Source organism: Leptonotus elevatus, chromosome 18 (assembly GCF_054856555.1).
Source record: "Leptonotus elevatus isolate MCC_2025b chromosome 18, RoL_Lele_1.0, whole genome shotgun sequence".
NCBI lineage: Eukaryota > Metazoa > Chordata > Actinopteri > Syngnathiformes > Syngnathidae > Leptonotus > Leptonotus elevatus.
Window position 1 is genome coordinate 12006526 of NC_141256.1, and position 6814 is coordinate 12013339.

Sequence of the window (6814 nt, forward strand, 5' to 3'; positions counted from 1 at the left end):
ATACATTTTTGAATATTTGTCTTTTATTTTTATTGATTGTTTAATACAATTTGTTAAACCTTTTTGATTTCATTTGTTAATGTTAATTGTATCCATATTTTTTTTGCATGGTTTTTTTTTAATACTTGTACTTGTTACTGTTATTTTATGTTTAAAATAAATCTTAATAATTTTTTTGTTGAGATTTTTTTTTATTTTTAAACATATTTTTATTCCTATTTTTCTATATAATAACATCAGTTTTATTCATTTTATGTAATATTTAACTTCATGTTTTTCTATGATTTCAGTTTGTAATATATAGTATATTTGTGTCAATCAGAAAATGACCAGCATTTAATATTGGATCTCATAAGACGACACGGGTGTGCCTAATAAATTGGCCAGTGAGCGTGCCTGCGCAGTATATCATAAGTTGAACCTTCAAGTTGCTGCTGAGAAGCCTTTTACTGTGTTTGTGAACGACACCTTAATGTCCCAATAACACACTTTAGTGGAACAATAAAAAGTGGACAAAGTGCGCCCACAGCAACATTTCTCAACGCTATTAAAGTTGATAAACTTCTTAAAAGTCAATCATTAGTTCAAAGGAAACCACGCGGCCTACCCTGGCGATGCGTTCAAAGTCGAGACTTGAACGCTGACCTTGGAAGGATTCTTGATGCGTCGATGGAACACAAGATTTTGGATAAACGGCAATAAAATGCACTGTTGTTGTGAGTTTGGAAATGTCCCAGTTCCATTGATGCATCGTAACTGACAGTCAAGCCGCCGTTGTTGCGACATCTCCGGTCTTGGGTTTCAAATTCCAATCTCGAGTGGCATTCAGTTGCGCTTTTTCTTGTGGCAGATTAGGAAATTCCCAGCTTTCTCGGACACAACATGGGAAGTTTCCCATTTTTCTTGAATGCAGCATAAAGGACATTGCTGTGTGATGTCGGAATTTGTCAACTCGGCTTCATCACTTCTCCGACGGGAGATTGGAAATTTCCCAACTTTCTTAAATGCAATATTGGACGTTTCCTGGTTTTCTTGAATGCAGCATCAATTACATTACCATTGTTGTGTGATGTATTTTGTCAACTTGGTTACATACTTTTCTGAGTGGGAGATTGAAAATTTCTCAACTTTATTGAATGCAACATTGGAAGTTTCCTTTTTTTCTTGAATGCAGCATCAATTACATTACCATTGTTGTGTGATGTATTTTGTCAACTTGGCTACATGACTTTTCCGAGAGGGAGATTGGAAATTTTCCAACTTTATGAAATGCAACATTGGAAGTTTCACGGTTTTCTTGAATGCACCATCAATTACATTGCCATTGCTTTGTGGTGTATTTTGTCAACTTGGCTACATCACTTTTCAGAGAGGGAGATTGGAAATTTCCTGGTTTGATTGAATGCGTCATGTAAAATTTCCCTGCTTTTTTGAATGTATCATTATTTACATTCAGAATAGGTAGCTGCTGCCTTTGATGTGTGATTTTTACAAACTATGAATCACATTTGCATTAAAAAAAAGAATGATAAATCAATTAAATACTGTATACGGCAAGCTATTTAGTAGTTTTTCACTTTTCCACTTCTGTGCCACATTTTCTTTTAAATAATTTTTGTAACCGTATATATATATATATATATTTTAAATTCTAAAAGAGCTCAGTATTGTTCATTTGGTAATGTCATCATCATTGCTCTTTTTTAATTTTTTAATTTATTTTTTATTTTTGTTATTATATATATATTTACTTTAATGCCCTCGCTTATGGTAAAGGAGAGCCACAGTCACTATTTTGATATTGAACCTTTTAGTAGGGGATCAGTAAAACAGTGAGTGGACTTCAATAGCAAAAGCCTTTCTCTGAGATAATGTGAAAAAAAAATGTCCCCGTTAAGTTCTGGGAATCTTGACTAATACATTTAAAATCCGTCAACACGTGAGGAACGTTCATCTTGGTCTACTTCGCCGAGACGGCAGCGAGCCATGTCATTAGCGGGCGACGTGTTTGCGTTCAAGGCAGCGGAAGTAACGCGTGTTTTTATTAGCCTGTTGAGCGACGGCGAGCACGTGGAGACGTGTTCTGCTGGTGCTCTGTCAACGCGTGCTCGGATCATGCCAGGACACACGTGCACACTCGCACGTACACGCACACACATGCAGGTTGAGTTGGCTTAATACATCTGGACTTGCTAAAGTGGTACTTTCGAACTCAGCCGCGCGTGATGTGACCCGCCACCTTGTTGTTCGACTACTTTGCTCACTTCATTTCCTTCAAATTGGACCCCCTGTGACGTCATCTTGTCATAACAGAAAGTGAAGTGCTGGTTGTTTGTGTGCTACCAAGGGTCAAAGGTCAAGCAAATAGCCTTTAAACATCAATAGGCTTCCAGCTTGTTGACTTGGTGTGAAGTCCTAAGCGATTCAAACAAAGAAAAAAAGAAAGAAGAAGAAGTCTTGTCTGGACTTGTTTCGACAGCAAAATTGTATAAACGTGACGAGCTGGTGATGGCGATGTCTCCGTTTAACATTCTCGACTGGTGGCTGGCAAGGAGACGGTGCTCGGGCACAGCAGCTGTTACAACAGGACCGCCGTCATCATTTTTTTGCTCTCGAGATCGGTTTGTGCGTACGTGCGTGCGTGCGTGCGTGCGCGCCCTTTTGCGCCACATTCATCACCACATCCAGCGAGCACATTTTGTTTGTGTGTTGACGTTACGCAAGCGCTATCAACCGGTAAGCGGCGGCATCTGAAGAAAAAGAGAAAGGGGGCTCCTTCAAGTTGCCACCCACGTTGCAGCAGTGGCCGATGCGAAGCCGCGTGTGACGATGAGAGGAGGACAAACACGTCTTGCGGGAAAAATGGAGAAAGATATCGTTTAGTTTGTTCAAAGTTTTGGGTTGTTACACCTTTTATTGGGATGTAATTACTATGTATATTATTTAATTGAATTATCTTTTACTGCATCTTTAATTTGCCTATTAACTTATTCATAATGTATTCATTTTTTATATAATTCTACAGTATGTACTGTAGTTATAAATAATGAATGTTCTTTATCATTTATTATTTAGTGAAATGCTGCATGCATTTCTATGTAAGTCCTTCATTATACTGTGGTAAGAAATGAACTCTATCATATTACTGGTGCTACTGCTACTAAATAACTAAAAGGGAAAACAACTTGCAGTTTCAGAGAAATGTTTGTTTGTTTTTAAGAGCTACAACTTAATAACCATGTTATATATTTTATTTTTATTTTTTATAAAAGTCTATCTAAATCTACCTTCATGCCACTTGGCCACCAGCGGGTAACCGAGAAAATACATTTTCTCTTCAGCAGTCTGCTGTCATGGCCGCTTTAGAACGCCTCATTGTTGGCCACGTGCATGCATGTCACACAGAGAGCAATATTATAGTCAGGAGAGTGTAATTCAATTATTTCCTTTTTTAACATAACAGCCAGCATGCGGGGCGGGTCTTTGGGCTGGCGTGGCTGCATTAGAGCGCCTCGTTGTTGACCACAATAACACGCATGTCACACAAAGAATAATGTTAGAGTGAGGAGAGTGTAATTAAAAAAAAACAATTTCTTAACATAACAGCCAGCATGTGGGGCGGGTGTTTGGGCTGGTGTGGCTGCATTAGAGTGCCTCATTGTTGGCCACAAGTGCACGCATGTCACACAGAGAACAATATTAGAGTGAGGAGAGTGTAATTTAAAAAAGCTTTTTTTTTCAAATATAACAGCCAGCATATAGAGCGGATCTTTGGGCTGGCGTGGCTGCATTAGAGCGCCTCGTTGTTGGCCACAAGTGCAAGCATGTCACACAGAGAACAATATTAGAGTGAGGAGAGTGTAATTTAAAAAAGCATTTATTTTTATTTTTATATAACAGCCAGCATGTAGAGCGGATCTTTGGGCTGGCGTGGCTGCATTAGAGCGCCTCGTTGTTGGCCGCGTGTGCGCCCACATCACGCAGAGGTAATTAATTTTTTTCTTCGACAGCCAGCATGTGGGGTGGGTCTTCGAATGCTTTAGAGCACTTTGTTGTTGGCTGCGAGTGCACGCACGTCACGCAGAGAATGATCGTAAAACTGTCAGGTCCTCGTGCTGTCGTGGCCTCTTTAGAGTGCCTCGTTGTGGTCCCTGAGTGCACGCATGTCACAAAAAGGTTTAAAGCTTGGGGTGATAAAGTTTAGGATAATTTCGGCTCTAAATTTATGTCCTCCACCTGTGTCTGGTGTGCGAGCGTGTGTAGTTATTTTCCAGCTGCACGCAGCAGGTGCTTTCAAAGTGTGACTCATGCAACGAACGCGCTGGCCGTTGCAACACTTCTTCGGCTCGCTCTGCCGTCATGTTTACAAGAGCACCGTGTCCTAGTTTTCGGAAGGCGTGGACGCGTGGACGCCTTTCCGCTCATTGCACCACTTGACCCGGTGTTTGCGTACCACCTGGTTTCAACCTCCCACCCAAGCCGTGTTTGGCCCACAGGCAGGGCAATCCATCGAACCCACGTCAGATGAGCGGTAGCCTCTGTTGGAGTCGTAAAATGTCCTTCCAAGTAGCCGATTGGAAACGGGATGTTGGATCTCCATCAGTTCTTTCTGGTTCTTCTTGTACTCGTCTTCCCCTGAGACGTTTCCACGAATGCTGTGTTGGGGCTCGGGGATCGTGTGTTGATCCAGGAACTGACTTTTGCACAATGCTTGGTTCCTGTCGTTAAAGCACAAGATGGCCCCGGAGGCTTCCACTGTATCGGTCGCTGAGCTCATCAACCATAAATACACGCCTGCGCAATTCAATCAAAACAAAACAAAAATAATAAAGCTCACTTTGACTTATTTGATTCGCCTTGTGGAGCTAAATATGAAAAACAAAATGGATTTTGGATGAATTTGATTTTTTTAATGTTGCAGCCGACACTTTTTGTGTTTGGGTTTTGTTTAGAACGGCAACATTGTCTGTAAAAAAGAAAGAAAGAAGCTTTATTAGTTTGAATAATAATTTTTAAAAAAAAGACTAAAAATTTGATAATTCATTATTAATTTCTTATTAATTCATTCATATTAAAAAAAAATCCTGATAAATCTGCATTTCTTCTTTTTCGTCTTCTTCTTATTATTATTATTATCATTATCATTATTACCATTATCATTATTATTATTATCATTAGTAGTAGTAGTAGTAGTAATTTTTATAGGCCTGCAACTAAGTATTACTTTAATAATCAATTAAGTCATTCAGTTACTGGTTTGGTTTGTAACATTTCAGAAAATCAGCAAAAATGTTTTCCAAAATGGTTTTATTTTGAAAAAAAAAAAAAAACTACACACACAAAGCTTCCAGGGAGGACTACAGAAATCTGAGAATATTTACGGTTGAAAGGCTAAAATAATTTGGGATTTGGACAACTTTATCTTAAAGTATCTCAATAAGTCATCAATTATCCAAATAATTATATTTTGATAATCATTTAGTTTTAGAATAATCATTGCATTTTTTTCTGTATTGTTTTTGTAATGTTATTTAAAAAAATAAAAAAAAGTAATTGTGGTTTTGATTGGATATTTCATGCTTTGAGTTATATAATGATTAAATAAAAAAGTTCAATTGTTTTTTTTTGTACAATATAATTTGTATTATTAATAATTATTTTAATAATCAGTATCAATAACAATATACCTTATACAATTACATTTAATCATGTTTCTAATATTTTTTTTAATCACATTCGTATTGATGATTTAGAGAGAAAAAAAATCGATATAAAATAAGATTTTTCTTTTCTTTTTTTCAACATATGACTGCCATGTTTCTGTACTTGTGTCACTGCCCATAAAATACTATTCAGCTGCTTGGATGTTGGCCAGGGAGCAAACGTGCCCTTCCTTCTCAGTGAGGTTTTCCTTTTGGTCCCCGATTTCTCGTTTCTTCTGGCTTTCTTTGTATTCCTCGTGTCCTGTCCTCTCGTGCACTCTCTCCTTTTCATATCCTGTCCTCAGCTCACCTTCCCCGCCTCTTGGCGCACCAAACACTCACATAACTCACCGACGCGCTGTGTTTGGTTCGGCATGAGCTGAAGCTATGCGAATCCGTCTCATGAATTATTCGCAAGCGTTTTGATCAAGGTTTGTATTTTTCTGCCAGCATAACTGAGTTTGACTTCCACGACGCCTCGTCCAGTGCGACGCCATCATCCCTTGGCATACACTCGCACGCAAACGTTTTTTTTTTTTTGCTTTGTTTTTTGTTTTTGGAATCCGGAGACGGTTTGTGAGCCAACGCCTGAGGACACGACCTCGGCGTTAATGTCCCCGTTTGAGGTCTTTTGCAGGATGTCGTCCACGCAGGCGGGCGACCGATTCGCCTGACGTGACCCTGAGAAACTGTATTAATGGAGTGAATAAAAGAAAGGTTTTTCCCCAAAAAATATATTAATTATATTATATTTACTCATTCAATCTTTTCTTTTTAGGAAAGTGCATCATGAATAGTTTGTCTTATTTTTTGGAAAGTAAAACATCAATTGCTTGTCATCTTTTTAGGAATGTGCAATATAAATAGTTTAAGTGAAGCGAGTTTTTCTTTTTAGGAAAATAAAGCGTTAATAGTTTGTCATGTTTAGTAAAGAGCAACGTTAATCGTTTGTCTTCTTTTTAGGAAAGTTAAACATCAATCGTTTAGTTAAGAGCAACATTTCTTTATCATTTGTCTTCTTTTTTGGAAAGTGAAACATTAGTAGTTATTTTTAGGAAAACACCATAATTAAAGGTTTAAATGGGGCATAAATAGTTTGGGATGATTGAAAA